At 41.8% G+C, this 19,709-nt stretch overlaps 1 pseudogene; it reads right to left on the bottom strand.

Annotated features, from left to right (window-relative positions):
- Positions 1–759: 759 nt before the first annotated feature.
- On the bottom strand, positions 760–17,569 carry LOC129355217 (NACHT, LRR and PYD domains-containing protein 3-like; annotated as a pseudogene).
- Positions 17,570–19,709: the final 2,140 nt, after the last annotated feature.

Below are 19,709 nucleotides of genomic sequence, written 5' to 3' on the forward strand. Positions count from 1 at the left end.
GTCCGAGGTCTTCCTCCCAACGTGATTTAAAGGAGTTCAGAGATTGAGGGCGTAGAAGCGTAATTTGATTATAAATAAAAGATATGGCTCCTTTCAATTTGGCAGTAGGTTTTAGAAAACTAACGGTGAATCCCTGGGGTTGGAAAATTTGAATAGGTAGAGCGGACAAAGCTGCGTACTTGCAAGTATTTAAAAAATTGGTGGCGTGGGATATCAACCTTCTCAGAAATTTGTTGAAATGAGGCAAAAGTATTATCAATATACATATCCTGAAAAGTTGCAATTCCTATTCTCTGCCATGAAAGGAAGATACAATCTGTGAGAGATGGTGGAAAGGCATGATTTGAGGCTATAGGGGCATGGACAGAAAGAGAAAAAATTTTTCATTCAAATCAAGAAAATATTCTTCCTCTAACTCAGGGGAGCTCAAGTCCAGTCCTGGAGAGCTACCGTCCTGCAACTTCTGGTTGCAGCCTCACTCCAGTAGACCAGGCTCAGCTATGAACAGGCCTGGTAACGAGTCATTCATTTGATTCAGGTGTGTTGGAGCAGGGATGCATCTGATAGTTGCAGGATGGTAGCTCTCCAGGACTGGACTTGAGCACCCCTGCTCTAACTGAAGAAAACATCACTGACTCACTGAGCTGTTTGCAGCAGCAGCAGATAAAGTCAGCAGAGCTTCACAAGAATGAAGAGAAAATATCTCAAATAGAAAAACATCCAGGAACCACATGAAGATAGAGCAAAATGCAGCCAAGAAACTATTGAATTGGACTTTATTTCATATTACTTGGTTAAAAGCTCAAAACAAATCAAAGGGAAAAAAAAGTAATATCTGAGGATCAGCAGGAAACAGAGACGATTCTCTTCTTTACACAGATCATCAGAACCTGCAGAGAGAAGCAAGACGCACAGATCAGATCAGTGAGTTTCCAGCTTCTCTCCAGCAGCAGTCAGTGACGCAGCACATCCAGTAGAAACAGCAGCAGGGCCTTCAGTCCTGATCAGAGCAGCTTCCTTTCAGCTCTCATCTTAACGTGTTGCAGTGAACACACTGAGCTCCAAGCTCACACACCTACACACACTTTCAGCATCCAGTCTGCTTCCTCTGCAGGTTCCACTCAAGTCCACAGTGGAAACAAACTGCTGAGAGTCTGAAGGCTTCACTGCTGCAGCTGCTGCTGCATTTAGACACAAACTGCTGCTGATGAACATCTCATCTGCTGCTGGAACATCAGCTGACTGTCCAACATGGAGGCTGTCCCTGAACACATCTGATGAGACTGAGGACAGGAGGACACATGTCCAGATGGGAGGAGTGGACTTGGGCAGAAAGAGCAGCTGCTGACTAAATGAATGATGGTTTGTGAAATCAGAGCCAGTGGTTTCCAGGCTGCAGTCAGACTGATCTCAGAGCTGTGACCAACATCAACCTGATCAGTTGTTTCCTGTTGAACTGAGAGAACAAGCAGGTCTGAGATCAGATCTGCTGCTGCCACAGGTTGATGAATGAGGACCACTGTCTCTAGACATGTTGGACGGCTGGACGCTGGAGTCCAGCTGGACTTCCTGGAGACACGGACACAGCAACACAAACACAGGAACACAGCAAGCTGCTGCTGCTCTGATTGGCTGATTGCTGTCTCTGTGTCCAATCAGGAAGCCTGAACCATTCTCCTCCCACTGAGAAGCTGCAGCTTTACTGGGAACACTGGAGCTTTGCTCTGATAGGAACTGGTTTAGTTCAAGATGCTGACAGCAGCTGGACTCAATGAAACATTTACTTACTGAACATATTTTACAAAACGCTTCAACTGCTGAATGTCTGAATCTTTCAGGTTGTTTCCTCTCAGGTCCAGTTCAGTCAGATGGGAGGGGTTAAAGGTCAGAGCTGAGACCAGAGAAGAACAGCTGATCTCTGACAACCTGCAGCTGATCAACCTGAATAAAGAATAAAAGATGTGAGCTGAAGCCAACAGGATGGGTTAAAACTGAAATATCAACAAATTAATAATAAAATGTAGAAAATTAATTTCACTGAATGTAAAAGTGAAACATGATGAACTGATGTTTAATATTTGATCCAGTAAAACTGGTTTATAGAGTCCAAACCAGCAGAACCAGAACATGTTATTATGACGTGTTGTTAGAATATTTCAGTGGTTCTGGTCGGGAATTAAAACTCTAATATTTCATTTCAGATTCATTTTAAATATCAATCTGATTCCTGATGTTTCTACATCTGTTCATCTTTACAAGTTAATAAAGTTTGTGGTTTTATCAATGATGGTTTATTGATCATTTATGATCAGAAGGTCAGAGATGTGGATGAACATCATTATTTTAGTAAATTAAGCCTCAGTCTGTCTTGGACATAAAGACATTTTATCAGATTTTATATCTGATTATTTTGGTGGATATTAAGACATTTAATGATCCTAATATCAGAGTTTTATCAGCCTTTATTCTCCAATCTGACCTTTGACCTTCTCTCTGCAGGTGTGGTTGGTGTCTGTGAAATGAAGGCTGTGATTGGTTGAATGTGATGGTGGAGGAGGAACTGCTTGTGCTTTTATAATACAGAGAAACTTTAACTGGATCAAACCATAGAAGAAAAAACCGACTTGCCATGAATTCAGAGTGGATCAGTAGAATATCAGCCATCTGTCTGCAGTTTAATGGCAAACACAACTTTCACATCAGAAACATTAGATCCAGACTGAAACATGGTTTCTTACATTAATCGTTGTATTCTGCACTGAGGATTCTGTAGAAAACCACAGAGCTCCTTCACTCCAGAATCCGTCAGGATGTTGTAGCTCAGGTCCAGTTCAGTCAGATGTTGGTTGGACTTTAGAGCTGAGGCCAGAGAAGAACAGCTGATCTCTGACAAACTGCAGCCCATCAATCTGAATAAAGAATAAAAGATGTGAGCTGAAGCCAACAGGATGCAGGTTAAATCTGAAATATGAACAATTAATAATAAAATGCAGAAAATTTCACTGAATGTAAAACACGATGAACTGTTTAATATTTGCATACGTAAAACAAAAGTTACGTATGCAACTATGGTTTTATGAAGTCCGGATGATGGCCAGAGGGCCAGAGGCGTATGCGCTGTTCGAGCAATAATATCAACAGAGTCACACCTGTGACATATTGGACGAACAATCAGAGGCAGTATAGCATGAAGTTATCCGAGGCTCTGTTCCAACAGAATCTTCTCACGAAATGCAAGTATTCTGAGTGACAAAGCATCTCTGCTGGTCGTCCGGGATTCATAGAACCGTAGTTACATATTCGACTTTTGTTCTATTTTATCCCTATTGACCACCAGAGGGCGATGCTGAAAGCACTGAATGACTAATACCACAGATGTCGCAAGGAATCCTGAGCACAAACCTCACTGAGAAGACAATGAGAGGAGGCCACATTCACATTGTAAAATCTAGTGAATGCTCAGAGAAGCCCATGATGCAGCAGCACATATAGCTTCCAGTGGAACTCCTCTCAAGGCTGCCCAGGAAGTGGAAACACTCCTGGTCGAGGGAGCCTTTAAACCAGCTGGCCAGGACTGCAGTGTAGGCATGGAAAAACACCCACAATCCAATGGGAGAGACACTGTTTGGACAGAGGACAACCTTATCTAGAGCCCCATAACATAAGAACAGCTGGTCTGAGTGTCTTATAGCAGCACTGGCTGCAATATATGCCTCCAGTGCCCTTACTGGGCACAGTATTATCACCAGCTTCCCCTGACATGGGCTGAAAACACCAATCTCAATGCTTGGTCACAATGAGAATGAGAAAACACCTTAAGGACAAACACCGGGTTTGGCTACAAGGTAACACCAGAGCCATTCAAACTCCAACTGAGACATGATGGACTGACGGAAGGACGTAGCACACTGACCCTCTTATCTGAGACACTACCCAACAAAAAAGCAGTTTTACATGACAACAATTTGAGGTCCACCTGAACCAAAGGCTCAAATGGAGGATGGCACAGAGCACTGAGGACCAAGGACAGGTCCCAAAAACAGATTATGGCTCCCCACTGTACAGCCATCAATCTCAGCATGACTAGACAATATAGCCGCTACATATACCTTAAGTGTCGAAGGAGAGCAGCTCTTATCAAGAAGAGACTGAAGAAACTCCAAAATAGTGGTTATCCCACAGGTGACTAGATCATCATTATCCAGTCACACCAGCAGGAAAACAGATGCCATCTGTTTTCATATTGCTGACGAGTGGAGAATGCTCTGGCACTCAAAATAGTGTGCCTGACAGGAGCTGAATACCCAGTCAGCTGTTGTTTAAGTCTCCCAGCGGTCACACCCACAGCCAGAGGTGTTGAGGATCAGGATGCCATATCTGACCCCCAACTGAGACAGTAAATCCCTCCTGGTTGGGAGACACCATGGAACACTGACATAGACTCTGTAGAAGTGGGAGCCATGGCTGTGCCGTCCAATATGGAGATACCAGATGGCCTTCTCCAGGATGGCCATCCTGTGGCCCTCCTTGAGAACTCTCTGAAGAGTCGGCCAAATCAGGGAAAGGGGCGGGAAGGCATATAGGAAGACCCTGGGCCAAGGATGAGCCAAAGCGTCCTGGCCCAGTGCACCAGCAGACACTGTAAGAGAAAACCATAGAGGACCAGATCAGGCGGACTATGTCTCTGTGGAGGGACCACTCTCCCGGAGCTGGCGCCTGCTGGGGAAGGGAGTCTGCTATCTTTTTGTGCAGCCCTGGCAAGTACACCGCCTGTAGGGTGGTTAGGTGAACAGATGCCCATTCCAGGAGATTCTGGGTCTCCTTCAGAAGTTGCGCTGACCTGGTCCCACCTTGGTGGTTGATGTGGTAATGATCAACAGAGGTGTTGTCTGACTGAACCAAGACATGTCTCTCCTATGGTGGGGCAAAAAGTGCCTGAGTGCCAAATACACAGCATGTAGCTCCAGCACATTTATATGCTTGGAGCAATCCTGTGGGCACCAGCGGCCCTGAACCATCCTGTGTTGCCACATAACACCCCATCCCAAAGTTCTGACATCTGTCATGACCACCTTTCTGCGACACACAACCACCCCCATGGTCACCCCCCTTGACAAATAGGTCCCGTTTCTCCATTGACTCTGGACACAAAAATATGGCCACATAACCACAAGTTTGCGATGCCTGTGTAGCTTGACATCCAGGAGCCAGCTGTTGATCCACCTCTACAAAGGGTGCAGTGACAACAGACCGAAGGGCACAACCCAAGTAACCGATGTTAGTTTGCCCAGCATCTACAGGAAGGCAAAGCTGTCTGCCCAGCCGGAATCGACTCACAAGCTGGAGAAAGTCGTCCACCCTCTGGACATATGAAACTGAATCGAGTCAGGCAGACAGAGCAGACTACGATTGGGAAAGGGGGCGGAGTAGCTACTGTCACCAACCACAATAAAAGAGCAACAAAGGGGCTAACACTGTAAGCTATGTCCAGAATAAAGGACAAAAAAATAAAACTGGGAGAGGGGGTGAAAACATCATTACCAATTAAACACAGAGGGGCAACATGTAGCCCAACCCAGAACTCCGAACAGGAGGCTTGCTAAAATTGGGAGAGGGAGCGAAAATGCTGCAGTCACCAATTAAAGCAGCAAACGAAGAGTCAGGTGAGTCCAACACAAAGCTACGATCAACAAGATCGGCTGAGATTGGGAGAGGGGGCAAGACGCTACCATCAGCAATTACAGAAAACAATGGACCAACAACAGGCAGACGCGGACCAACTGCATCCAGTGTAGTAGTAGTCCCCAATCCCCGGGCCGGTACCAGTTCATGGACCAATTGGTACCGGGTCACACAAGAAATAATTAAATATTTCCGTTTTATGTATTATTTGAGTCTGGAGAATGTTTTTATTGAAAATCCTTTTACCGGATTCTCTCTGTTATGTCTTGCACCAACATTGAGCCCACAAGCAGCAAAATGAGTCAGAAACAGATCAGATGTCTTTGGAAAGCTTCTTTATTAAGGGGAAAAGGCCCAGAGAAGAGACAGGAGAATTGATTTATTCTGGTAGGTGATTCCCACATTCCATATGGTGCACCATATGACCAGCTCGTTAATGAGGGAATGAAGCTCTAACTACTTCACCACGTAGAGATCATGCACTGAAAAAGCGATGGGACCCGATGCCTGATTTGAACGTAGCTCTGCACTCAGCCCAAAATAGTCTCAAGATTTCTGCAACAGACTTGGTGATTGAACAAAGGTCACAAGAGTGATGAAGATCGGGACGTTTGGAAGACAACCGTCTCTGCTTTGTTTCTATTTGAAAGGGGCTTTGGGTTTGTCATACTAAGACAAGACTCTGTCTTAAGGACATTCAAGTCTTCTGTTGCCGAGATCCTCCATCATCTGGGTACGAGTTTGTCTGCACCACAAAGCCTGATTTAGTTAATCAATGACACAGTTCAGGGAACGAAGTTAGGGAAGGTTATGTGGATTTATTCAGATTTATTTTGTTCCTAAATACTTATAATCATTGATAATTAATCTGGTTGTCATTTACCCTTGTTCAATACTTGCTTAATAAATGTATATATTAAAATTTTAATGAGGTTTGTGGACATTGAAAATAATTGAGTCATTTATTGGTTATGGTTCTTCTACTTGATGTAAAATTCATGTACGTGATTCTAGGAATGTGTGGTTCTGGACTTTCCTTTAATAGTTACATAGATAATGACCCTGGGACTCACAAAGTCACTGAAACTAATCAAGCCGTTAACAAGTGCTCGTTATTATTAGAGAGGGAGCTACAGTTAACAAAGAGGTTATTGGAGTTATGCAGTAGTGAGGGCTACTCAACTGATTGCTTGTTAACTGAAAAGGGTCATAACTTCTGGACTGTTGGTAGTTAGAGCTAGACGTATCTTTTTCGACACCAGAAGATAGAAGGTCCAAGGAAAACAATCTGAGAGCTGGTCAGTAGTCAGTCCAAGGATCTGTGAGAGTTAGGGCCGGGCTGGCTATTGCATAATAACAAACAAGCTCAAATCACGTTATTATGACGTGTTGTTAGAATATTTCAGTGGTTCTGGTCGGGAATTAAAATGGACTTTTAGAACCAAAGTGTGACATTAGTGCTGTTAATGAATGCTGCAGTGATTTAATGGCAGTAGCTCATTTCCACAGTGACCTTTGACCTTCTATTGACTGGAACTGAGTGATTTATCTGGAGGACCAACAGCTGCAATAATTACACTTCACTCATTCATAAACACATGAACACATGAGTGGAAACTGAACTGACTGATTTATCTGGAGGATCAATAAATTCCTGCTTCAAACCAAATGTTGACTTTTGTCTAAGTTTGAATTTGATCAATTTATTGTTATTTTCATCCATTTCCATTTGCTTGATTCTGACTGACTGTATGATTATCTTCATATTTTGATCCAGGGCTGTTGTATTGATGATTATCTCCTATTGATGGTTTATTGGTAGATTATTGGATCATGTGACTGCTGCTCCATGTCTTCTTTGGTCCTGTTTAAAGTTGTCTAGAAATAAAGCTGCTCTGCTATCCGCTGTCCCACCGTGCGTCCATCCAGCTCCTCCTGTCAACGTCACAACTTCCTGCTGCATCGTCACAAACTCACAGGATTCCTGCTGCTTCACCTCAGACATTATTAGACAGAACCAAGGAAAGGGAGGGAATACTTTGTTTACCTGGCATTTATTCACACAGGTTATCAAATGTTTCAATATATTTTCATTTACTTAGATTGATGCTGCTGGTCAAAATGAAACTGTTTCTGTTGGACTGAGCTCTAATATTTCAGTTCAGATTCATTTTAAATATCAATCTGATTCCTGATGTTTCTACATCTGTTCATCTTTACAGGTTAATAAAGTTTGTGGTTTTATCAATGATGGTTTATTGATCATTTATGATCAGAAGGTCAGAGATGTGGATGAACATCATTATTTAGTGAATTAAGCCTCAGTCTGTCTTGGACATAAAGACATTTTATCAGATTTTATATCTGATTATTTTGTGGATATTAAGACATTTAATGATCCTAATATCAGAGTTTTATCAGCCTTTATTCTCCAATCTGACCTTTGACCTTCTCTCTGCAGGTGTGGTTGGTGTCTGTGAAATGAAGGCTGTGATTGGTTGAATGTGATGGTGGGAGGAGGAACTGCTTGTGCTTTTATAATACAGAGAAACTTTAACTGGATCAAATAGAAGAAGAAAACCGACTTTGCCATGAATTCAGAGTGGATCAGTAGAATATCAGCCATCTGTCTGCAGTTTAATGGCAACACAACTTTCACATCAGAAACATCAGATTCAGACTAAAACATGGTTTCTTACTTTAATCGTTGTATTCTGCACTGAGGATCCTGTAGAAAACCACAGAGCTCCTTCACTCCAGAATCTGTCAGGATGTTGTAGCTCAGGTCCAGTTCAGTCAGATGTTGGTTGGACTTTAGAGCTGAGGCCAGAGAAGAACAGCTGATCTCTGACAAACTGCAGTACTCCAGTCTAAATAAAGAATAAAAGATGTGAGCTGAAGCCAACAGGATGCAGGTTAAATCTGAAATATGAACAAATTAATAATCAAAATGTAGAGAATTAATTTCACTGAATGTATAAATCCCAGAAACATGATGAACTGATGTTTAATATTTGAGCCAGTAGAACTGGCTCAAACTGACCCATAGTTACAGAACTATGGGTCAGGAATACTTTAGAACCGATTCTGGTTCGGTCTGGACCAGGGATCTTTAACTCCAGGCCTCGATGGCCGGCGTCCTGTGACCTTCAACACCTGAGTCCCATCATGAGGTCATCAGCAGGACTCTGGAGAACCGGACTGCGTCCTGAGGGACAATTCATCATTTCATTCAGGTGTTGAAGCAGAAACATCTAAAGGTTAAAGGTCACCAAACATGGAGGCCTGGATTTGAAGAGTCCTGGTCTAGAAGCTGCTATGCTGCCTCCTGTCTACCTGCATGTTGCCATGACAACGGCTCAGCCAATCACCAACAAGCAGATGTTGTCCATCTACCTGGTGACATCCCAGCAGAGACAGAGGACAGCTGGAGGCCAGATGTTTGCTGCAGTGACGACACAGAGACGTCTTTACTATTGATCACATCTGATCATCAGGAACATGATGGATGAATCTGAATCAGCTCTAGTTTCTGATCAGTGACCTGATGAAGCGTCTCTGAGCTCAGAGAGTCGAGGCTCCAACTGACTGTCAGCTGCCAGACTGGAGAGACGGTTCTGCTCTGACCCGGTCCAACAGAACCACAGCTTCAGGACAAAGCTGAGCTGGAGGAACCGGCTGCTGCTGCTGACAGTTTTTATTCATATTATAGTTTCTTTTATACAAACAGAACTTCTCTGGTTCTGGTTAGAACCAGAACCAGAGGACAGCTGGAGACCAGATGTTTGCTGCAGTGACGACACAGAGACGTCTTTACTATTGATCTGAAGGAACATTTTATTATTAATGTGAAGAAGAAATTAGAAATAAATCAATTTGATCATTTTAATCTTTCTCAGAACAAACTGAAACATCTCCATCATTAATTATTATCATTTGACTTTTGAACTTATTTTTGTTCATCAGTTAAAAACATTTATAGTGAAAAATAAAGATCAATATTCTCAAGTCAGAAAAATGAAAATAATTTATTTATAAAGCAAAATATTTTAAAAATTATATTCTGACATTTTGAGAGCAGATTGTTTTTAAAGAAACAGAATAAATGTGTAGATAAATAAATATTAAAGTATCAATGAAAGATTTTATAGGATAAATAGAGAAAACAAACCTCAGATTCTTCACTTTACTGACTGAACTCTGCAGGATCTCAAACACATTATTCAGTCCAGATTCTGTTCTGGTTCCCTGCATGTGGATCTGATTTATTTCCAGTTCAGTCAGATGTTGGTTGGACTTCAGAGCTGAAGCCACAGCTTCACATTCAGCCTCTCCGAGTTTACAGCCACCAAGTCTGTGATTAGAGAAGAAATAAAGTCAGTTCTAATGAAACCAGATCATCTATTTAAACACATTTAATAACATTGATATCATCTGATGAACATCTGGTCTTCACATCCATTTACTGAGTTTGATCATTTCATAACTAACATCCTGGTTCTGGTTCTGTTCCTGAGGAAACCAGGAGCTTCAGCTGCAGCCAGATGCTGAAGGAAAGTTGAGTTTCCTCCAGACTGCCCCCCACCACCCCGACTATAGATATGAAATATCCATCATGATGGTCATGAATGGACCCAGCAGCTCTGCTAAAAGCATCCTGATGCTTCCAGAGCTGTCCTCCTGTCTCCCATCAGATGATCCTCTGTGGCTCCACACATCAAGCAGCATCTTTCCTGGTGAAGCACTGAAGGTTTTCCCAGTAACTGGAAGAGGCTGGAATGTCTAAAGCAGTGGAGATCAATACGTTGGTTGTGATGGATTGTGGGAAGGTTTAGAGTCGATCTCAGCAGGAGGAAACAAACTGAACACGACCAGGAGGCTGAAAGCAGCACATCCAGTGGGAGAAGCGCTGTGCGCTGCAAACTGACAGCAAACGTAGAGCTGTAACACAGAACCTGGAGGCTGGAGCAGGGAGGGTTGGGGCCTAAAATCCTTTATTGTCCTATATAGAGTTTACAGACAATAAAGCAACACAGAAAAATTTATACAGTTTTTTTTGTGCTGTTGTAACCATTAAACAATTTCCCCTTCAGTTCAACATTATCAGTGGAGATGCATTGCAGATGTCATCATAATAAAATAACTTGCAATTAAGCATTGGCAAAAATTAAAGTAATTTTCACAGGTGGCTGAGCGTTGTTGTTTAGAGTTGCTGAAAGTAACTAAAAAAGTTACTTTAATGTAACTTGGTTACTTTTCAAATCACATAATCAGTAATTTAACCAAGTTACTTTTTACAGTAACTCTGCCATCTGGACTGATCTGGACTCACCGAGCCTTTCTGCAGATCCTCACAACTGGAACCAATCTCCGTCTCCCCAATTCTGATGTGTTGTACTTCTCCAGGTCCAACTCATCCAGAACCTCTGACATCTGCAGCATGAAGGCCAGAGCTGAACACTGGATCTCTGACAGTTTTCTTCCCTGATTCCAGGAACTCTTGGATCTCCTGAAAAACTGAGAGATCCTTCATCTCCACCAGACAGTGGAAGATGTTGACGCTTCTGTCAGGAGAGATTCTATTAGTGTTCATCTCCTTCAGATTGTTGATGATTCCCTGGATGGTTTCTGGACTGTTCTCTGTCTGACCCAGAAGGCCTCCTAACAGTCTCTGGTTGGAGTCCAGAATGAGGCCATGAAGGAAACGAACAAACAGGTCCAGGTGGCCATTTTTACTTTGGAAGGATTTCTCTAGGACTTTTTTAATGAAATCTTCCAGAGATGTTTTACTGTATTTTCCTTCCAGGAACTTCTCCATCACCTCTGAGTTGCTGCTGGTGAAACAGTGGAACATGTAGACTGCAGCCAGAAACTCCTGAATGCTCAGATGAACAAAGCAGTAGACTGGTTTCTGGAAGATCAGATTCTCTCTTTTGAAGATCTCTGTACAAACTCCTGAGTACACTGAGGCCTCTGTGACATCCAGACCACACTGCTCCAGGTCTTCTTGGTAGAACATGATGTTTCCTTTCTCCAGATGTTCAAACGCCAGCCTCCCCAGCTTCAGAAGAACTTCCCTGTCAGCCTCCATCAGCTCCTGTGGACTTGTCTCATGTCCTCCATGGTACTTGTTGTTCTTCCTCTTTGTCTGGACCAGCAGGAAGTGTGAGTACATGTCAGTCATGGTCTTGGGCAGCTCTCCTCTCTGCTCTGAGGTCACCATGTTCTCCAGAACTGTAGCAGTGATCCAGCAGAAGACTGGGATTCCACACATGATGTGGAGGCTCCTGGAGGTCTTGATGTGGGAGATGATTCTGCTGGACAGCTCTTCATCACTGAACCTCTTCCTGAAGTACTCCTCCTTCTGGGTGTCGCTGAAGCCTCGTACTTCTGTCGCCCTGGTAACACATGAAGGAGGGATCCGATTGGCCGCTGCAGGTCTGGAAGTTATCCAGATGAGAGCCGAGGGAAGCAGGTTCCCCTTGATGAGGTTTGTCAGCAGAACGTTGACTGATGATTTCTGTGTGACGTCAGAAACCAGCTGACTGCTGCTGAAGTCCAGTGAAAGTCTGCTTTCATCCAGGCCATCAAAGATGAAGAGGAGTTTGCAGCCAGCCAGCTGCTCTGCTGGGAGCTTCTGGAGTGTTGGATGGAAAACATGGAGCAGGGAGAGAAGACTGTGCTGCTGATCTCTGATCAAGTTCAGCTCCCTGAACGAAAGCAGAGCCACCACACTGACATCTTGGTTCTCCAAGCCCTCTGCCCAGTCCAGAGTGAACTTCTGCACTGAGAAGGTTTTTCCAACACCAGCGACGCCGTTGGTCAGAACCACTCTGATGGCTCCATGTTGGTCAGGGAAGGTTTTAAAGATGTCATGGCACCTGATTGGAGAGTCATGGAGGTTCTGGATCTTGGCAGCTCTCTCCAGCTGCTTCACCTCATGCTGGGTATTAACCTCTTCACTTTGTCCCTCTGTGATGTAGAGATCAGTGTAGATCCTGTTGAGGAGGGTCCTACTTCCTGTTTCATCACTTCCTTCAGTCACACATTCACATCTCCTCCTCAGACGATCTTATGTTCCTCTAGAACTTCCTGCTGCAGAACAACAACATCTGCTGAAATAAAGAAGAAACAACTGAAGTAAAAATAACCCAACTGAAAGAATTTGATCCATCATCACAAACAGAATATTGTTCTATAATCAAACATCACATTTCAGCCTCTGATTTGTGACCAGAATCTGTTCTATGTAAGTATTTAATTCACAAATCAATCAGATGAGTAAATCGGCCTGTCACAATACCAAATTTTGCAGAGCAATTAATTGTTGCGATAAACGATAATATTGTTTGAAGACCTTTTTACACTGATTTAATGGAAATGATGTAATAATGTGTGCCAAAAATAGATGCACTTTATTTTCAAAAGAACACTAAACACTGGAACTGATAAAACAACCAAAAACAAATAAAATGGATTCTCAGTCTCTAACAACAAAATATGTACTTGGATAAAAACTCAACAATATAAAGTCAAAGTGGAAATAAATACTGCATTCAACCAAAATTGTGCAGATTATAAAGTCTGTATACTATATGGCCTGGTAAACCCAGTAACTTTTCAGCTGTTCTTCGTTAACGTGACATAAATATATTATAATGATTTTCATTCAGTCAGACTGACACCAGCCACATGTATTGCAGTGAAGCATTCATTAATGCCTGGTTTTAAAATGAGTTAACTGGACTTGTAGCCATTATTTACACCATGTAACAATCATTATACTGCTTGGTTCCTAGAGATGAGCAGGTATCACCACAAGGGGGCGCCTATTCCCTTTTTCCTTTGTTGTACTATTGTGCAGAGTGAGAACTCTTGTAGAGGAGATGATCTGTGATGATGAGGAGCAGTCCATTGTATGAGACTCTAATCTTAGTACCATGGAGATCTGGCTTTAAATGGACGAAGCGAAATAAAGTGAAAGTGTGGAAAACCTCAACATTGCATCCTGCTGTTTTGGGTTAGAGTGGCTAACAGCCATTGCTAACTCCTTGTCCAACCTCTCTCCTCACCATCACAACCACAGATCGATCCGTTATACCTCGTGTTTCTGTCGGCTAACGTTTGGGCTCTCAGGTTCTGGAAATGGGCCGACAGCTTTAAGATGGTTAGTTTGCGCTGGGCATTAAGGAAATGAGGAAGGAGGGTCAGTGGAGAGCACCTAGCCTTTTTCATTCATCAACAGAAAGAGAAAAGGCCAGAAGAAACATATAGCCGATAAATGAAATGAGGTCGATAGCTTTAATTTATCGTGCGATTAATTGATTGATTGTTTATCGCAACAGGCTTATGAGTAAACACTGACAGAATCACATCATTAAATGCTTTGAGCAACATAACCTCTTCTGCATCGTGTCACCATGTCCTCATTTTACAGTTTCTATCTGAACTTCTCCCACAAATAGAAACTTCAGGAGATTGAAAAGAAGGAAAATGTTTTCCACTGGGATTTTCCAGCCTTAATGAAGGAAATCTAGAGAAAAAGCTCTAATCTGTCAGAGAAACAGCTGATTGTATCTGGCAGGGTTCACATTTAAAATGCTATTTCTGTCAAAGACTGGATTGGATGTTTTTAAAGAACAATAGTAGTTTGAAAATGAAATGGGACTGATTTCATCCTTTAGAAGAAAACAATAGATTATTAGAATTATTACAGGGTTTTCTTCAGTGTATTATAGGCCTGGCAGGTTAAGCATTGGGCTTTTTACCTTTAATAAAATAACAAATATGGAGAAACATATAAACTGTAATCTCTGCTATATTATCAGAGTAAATAAAGGTTTCTGACTCAAACTTTCTCTCTCTGTAACATCAGCTGTTGCTTTTTCCACCTTCGTGTCTCCAGGCACTGCAGGAACCAAACATGTGATACATTTCCTCTTTGGTCACTAGATGGCGCTGTAGGCCATGAATCTGAGTCAGGGGGCAACAGGTAGCAGGCAGGTGTTGAACTCAGAAGAGCATCCAAGTTTACTGAGTGCAGTGAAATCACTGTTGTTGTTTCCTTTGGAGTTACTGATTCTGTTTCTATTCATCTAGTCAGAACTGAATAATGTGGTGAATTTGTATCTAAAGATCCCTGGGACTGACTTTTACACTCCATAATACAAAGTTATTCTCCCAGCATGTCACTAGTGCAGTACTAGGCTGCCTAGTTCATACATCAACATCAGATTTAATCAGATGTTCAGTTTTTAATGCAATTAGCACAAAGAGCTGAGAACAGAGTCACTTTAAAGCAAAACCATTTACACCAGCTGGAAATACAGACATTTAGTTGGCAGGAAGATTTATAAAACCTTGAATTTCCAAATCCCAACTAAAGACGTTGAATTGGTTCAACAGACGACAGAAGGAAGCTCTGATTGGAGGAGTTCAGTCTCACCTGGAGCACAGCTGCTCTGATTGGCTGTCAGCAGTCCAGCTGCTGTTCTGGGTCTTTTTCCACACTGGGGGCAGGAGGAGGGTCCAGATGGAGCAGACTGGTCCCAGTAGGACCTGATGCAGTGTCTGCAGAACCAGTGTCCACAGCTGGTAGAGACCGGATCCATCAGAACCTCCTGACACAAAGCACAGCAGGACGGCTGCTCTTCCTCACCAACGCTGCTCCTCTTCCTCCCTCTGTGAAGACATTTCTTCATCACTGCAATAGTTCACTAACAGCAGGCTGGAGCTGTCCTGGTACCAGAAGCCGAGTCAGAACAGAACCTCAGAACATTGATGATCTCTGGTTTGAAGTATTTCATGATATTTGCTGTTATGATTGATCTTTCTTTGGTTGTATTGATCATCTGAAATCTTTATTTATTCTGAGTCAGAGCAGAAACTGTTTCCATCAGAGGCTCCAAAATCTGATTCTAATCTAGACTCCAGAGTAGAAACATGGATCATTCTTAATGGTGGAAACCAGTAAACTGGATTCAGATCCAGTTTGCATTAATCTAAGAACTTTAGAAAGAGCCTTGTGCTGCGACAGAGCATCATTTGGACATGATAGCAGTGATAACAACAACTTATTGAAATCTGTCTTATTTTTTTCTTACTTTGGGTCTGATGGTTCTGGTTCATCACTGAGGTCTGGAGGTATTCCCTTGGACCAGTCACTCCTCATAGAGGGACAGTCGGATCCTGGAGGTTCTGGTCGGTTCTCCTTTAGGTCCAAATCTTCCATCTTCTGGACCTCAGTAAGTCTGAAAGAGAAACCAGTACCAGTCAGATCCCAGTGACCCAGTCAGCAGAAAGTTGATTCCCATCACGTGTTCAGAGGATCAGAGGAACCTGATTCCAGCAGGTAACATCTGGGTCTGAATTGTTCTCTCCTTCACTTCTTCATGACCTTCTGATGTCTGCTGGCTGATCCAAGAACCTTCTGGAGAACTTCTGACTTTATGAAGAACATTTCAGATCTGAGTCTGAAACCTAAACTGGAATCATGTTCCAGGTCTGCAGAAACATCCAGAGTGAGGTCAGATGAAGTGAATGAAGGAGTGAACATTTCCTATGAAGTGGTGATGTGTTGGTCCTGAACAGATGGGCTCAGTTAAAGCAGCGGTTCTGAACCCTTTGGGGTTCTGAACCCTTTGGGCTCCAGACCTCCTTCAGATGGGCTGCCAGTCCTCCTGTTGAGAGGCAGGAATATGTGGAAGGAATATTTTCCAGACGGACCAACAATCAGTGACTTCAGGATCAGGTGATCCATGGATCTCATGAGGAGAGATCTGATCTGATCCTCTCAGCTTTCAGCAGATCTGATCAGTTTTCCAGCAGCTTAAAGAGACAAAGAGTTTCTCACTGCTGCAAGAGAAACAAGACGTTCAACTGGAAGAGAAAGAACAGAGAGGAGGAAGAGAGGGAAATCTGTTGAGGTTAAATCTGGTTTGACTCCACAGATCAGAGAAACTTCAGTTTCTGATGAACCTCAGACTGATGAGGAAGGACTGATGAGTCACATTTTATGATTTCCATAATCAGAGAAACCAGGTTAACATGATGGAGTATTATGGACACACTGAGAAAAGAAAACATGAAAATACTGGAATAAAATCTGAATATTACAACTTTATTCTGCTAATATTATACATTTATTCAGAAAAATATTAATATTTTTATCTTATTATCCCCTAATAATCTGTTTACAGATGTTTTTATTCTGGTTTTTCTACTAAGATACATAAAAACAAAACTCTCATGTCTTAAAACAAGTTATTTCTGTCCTCCGTCTCAAATGGAGCCTGATCTGCAGAACAAAGTTAGTTTCATTTTCTATTTACAGTCACATGACTTGTTTGTTTTATCACTAAAATCCTCATTTGATTTGTGGAATAAATATTTACAGTTTATAGTTCAGATGGATGTTTTAGACTTAAAGAAAATAAAGTTAAAAAACTTTCAGTATTTCTACTGTAACAGGTTCTGGAGTCAGAAGAGGTCAACTACATTTCCCATGAGCCTCTACTGGCAGAACAAACCTGTTGATCAACTTTGAGCTCATAATGTCTGACAGGCGTCAAAACATAAAGACGTTTGTTTCCAGAGTTAGTGACGAACTTTCTATTCAGAGCTTTAAACGACAGCAATAAAATATGTGACATTAAACCACTTTGACAAACAGATTCATTTAAACACAGGAAGTTGCTGCTCAACTTCCTGTGTTTCAACTTCCGAACCTTTCAGTCAAACTGTGACTGAAAGGTTCGGTCTGTTCTCTCTCCTCTGACCCGGAAAAGCCTGAAAACGGGTCAGAACCAGTTTGATATAAAGTCTGTACTCACTGCATCCAAGTCCGCTTCGCTGCGGGCCGACCTGTCAGTCTCATACCGTATATGGAAATGAGCATTCCGGAAATGAAGGGGGCGCTAGTGACACCATTTCCTGTACCAGCTGTGTTTTAATAACTATAATAATAACGCATTTTATTTGACAACGCCTTTGAAAACACCTGAGAACACTTTCAACATGTAAAATTAATTACAAATTAAACAGTAAAGAAATGGCTTCATGACGTGTTACGTCACGTGGTATGTCTGTCACGTGTATGTCTGTCGCGTGGTATGTCCCTTTTTTATTTTTAAATCTTTAGTAAATCTTTATTTTCGGATGTTAAAATTATATTAGTAACAAACAATCTGAAATAATAAGGAATCATTATGGAGATGTATTTATCTATCCTAACTGTTCCAAACAAAAGTCATAAAACATAAATTCATATTTTAGAGACAAATGTACATTACATTAATCCATCCATTAGTTATTTTACTCTCAGGTTATCCATGCAGTGGTGCTGCAGGTCACAGATCAGCAGTTCATTTCAGAAAACAGATAGAAACAAATATCTGCTGCTGCTGAAGTTCAAATAATACATTTTGATGTCTAAAATATAATTTCCTTTGCCTTATTTAATAAGGACTAGATGGAAAAGAGGTTTGGTCAGTAAAACATTTTTGGCCAACTTAGTCTGTCCATTCACAGAACACTTTTGTTCTGTTTATTTGACAAATATTTTTCTTATTATTCACAATGTGGATATAATTTACAAACAAATTAAATGACTTTAGAACTTCTAACACTCTCAACTGTTATCATTGTTTACCATAATGCCTAAACTGATCGGTGTCCCACTATTCCGATTAGAAATTACAAATCAATTCTACCAATTGGAATCGATTCATAAACTGCGCTCCAAAGACCTTAAATATGCAATTATTGCAAAACCCAAAGTGATTCATTTAAAACTTTAAATGTAGCTTCAACCTGGAAAGACTCACAGAAAGTAATTTCTAAATATTTGTTATTTATTTGACAATAAATAATCTTCAGCAGTCGATGCTGCGCTGATATCTGCCAGAGAATGATCTGCTGTGGAGGAGTTATTATTTTCTATATGAAAACCTTTTTGAATTAATTCACTGGATACATAAATTAAATCTTTGTGTAAATTGTAACTATAACTATCTTCATCTCCTCTGATCACGGCGTTTCACAAAAAAAACAAACAAAAAAACTGTGTGACAATTGAAATGTGTTAAAGACTGTAGAAAACAACTACCATTCAGTTCCTAGCATTCAGTTCCTAGCATTCAGTTCCTAGCATTCAGTTCCTAGCATTCAGTTTCTAGCATTCAGTGCTGGCATTCAGTTCCTAGCATTCAGTGCTGGCATTCAGTTCCTAGCATTCAGTTCCTAGCATTCAGTTTCTAGCATTCAGTTCCTAGCATTCAGTTCCTAGCATTCAGTTCCTAGCATTCAGTTCCTAGCATTCAGTTCCTAGCATTCAGTTTCTAGCATTCAGTTCCTAGCATTCAGTTCCTAGCATTCAGTGCTGGCATTCAGGGCAGTGTGACATCAGAGGAGTAACGAGGGAACTCTCCTCATCTTCCATTGAAGCTCACAGTCTTTATTTTGCCGGTTGCAGGAAGAACATCTTACAATCGCAAAAGGAATCCAGTTTTCTCTGCCTGAATGACTGAAAATTTACCCAGTTGATCTTACCTGTTAATAAAAAACTGATTTTATGTAGTTGAAATTTAATTTCACATGTTTTAGTTGAAAAAAGTGAACGGTCCTTACCATCCAGCAGAGCAAAGTGAGTCTCCCTGTGCTGCTGGCATCACCTCCTGGAGAACAGCTTCCAGTAAAATCCATCCCGACCTGGAGGCAGCGCTCCACAAGGTTCTCAACCCGGAGCTGGATCTCAGCAAACAGCTTCACTTTGGCCACTTCAGGCCACATGAGGGCCACAGTCTGAACACAAACAGAACCACATCATCTGGTTCCAGGTTCCCTTCTAGGTCCGGTCCAGAAAGAAAAGCAACAGAATCAGGAGCAAGAAGCGCCTGATGGAGCACAAGCTGCACAGGAGGAAGTTTTAGATTAAATTCAGAAAGAATGATGTAAAAAAATCATGAAAGAAAAGTTTCATCCTCTAATTAATGAAGCCATCATTTGAACTCTAAGAATATAAAATATAT

Source organism: Poeciliopsis prolifica, unplaced genomic scaffold (genome assembly GCF_027474105.1).
Source record: "Poeciliopsis prolifica strain line A6 unplaced genomic scaffold, Auburn_PproV2 SCAFFOLD127, whole genome shotgun sequence".
In the NCBI taxonomy this organism is placed as follows: domain Eukaryota; kingdom Metazoa; phylum Chordata; class Actinopteri; order Cyprinodontiformes; family Poeciliidae; genus Poeciliopsis; species Poeciliopsis prolifica.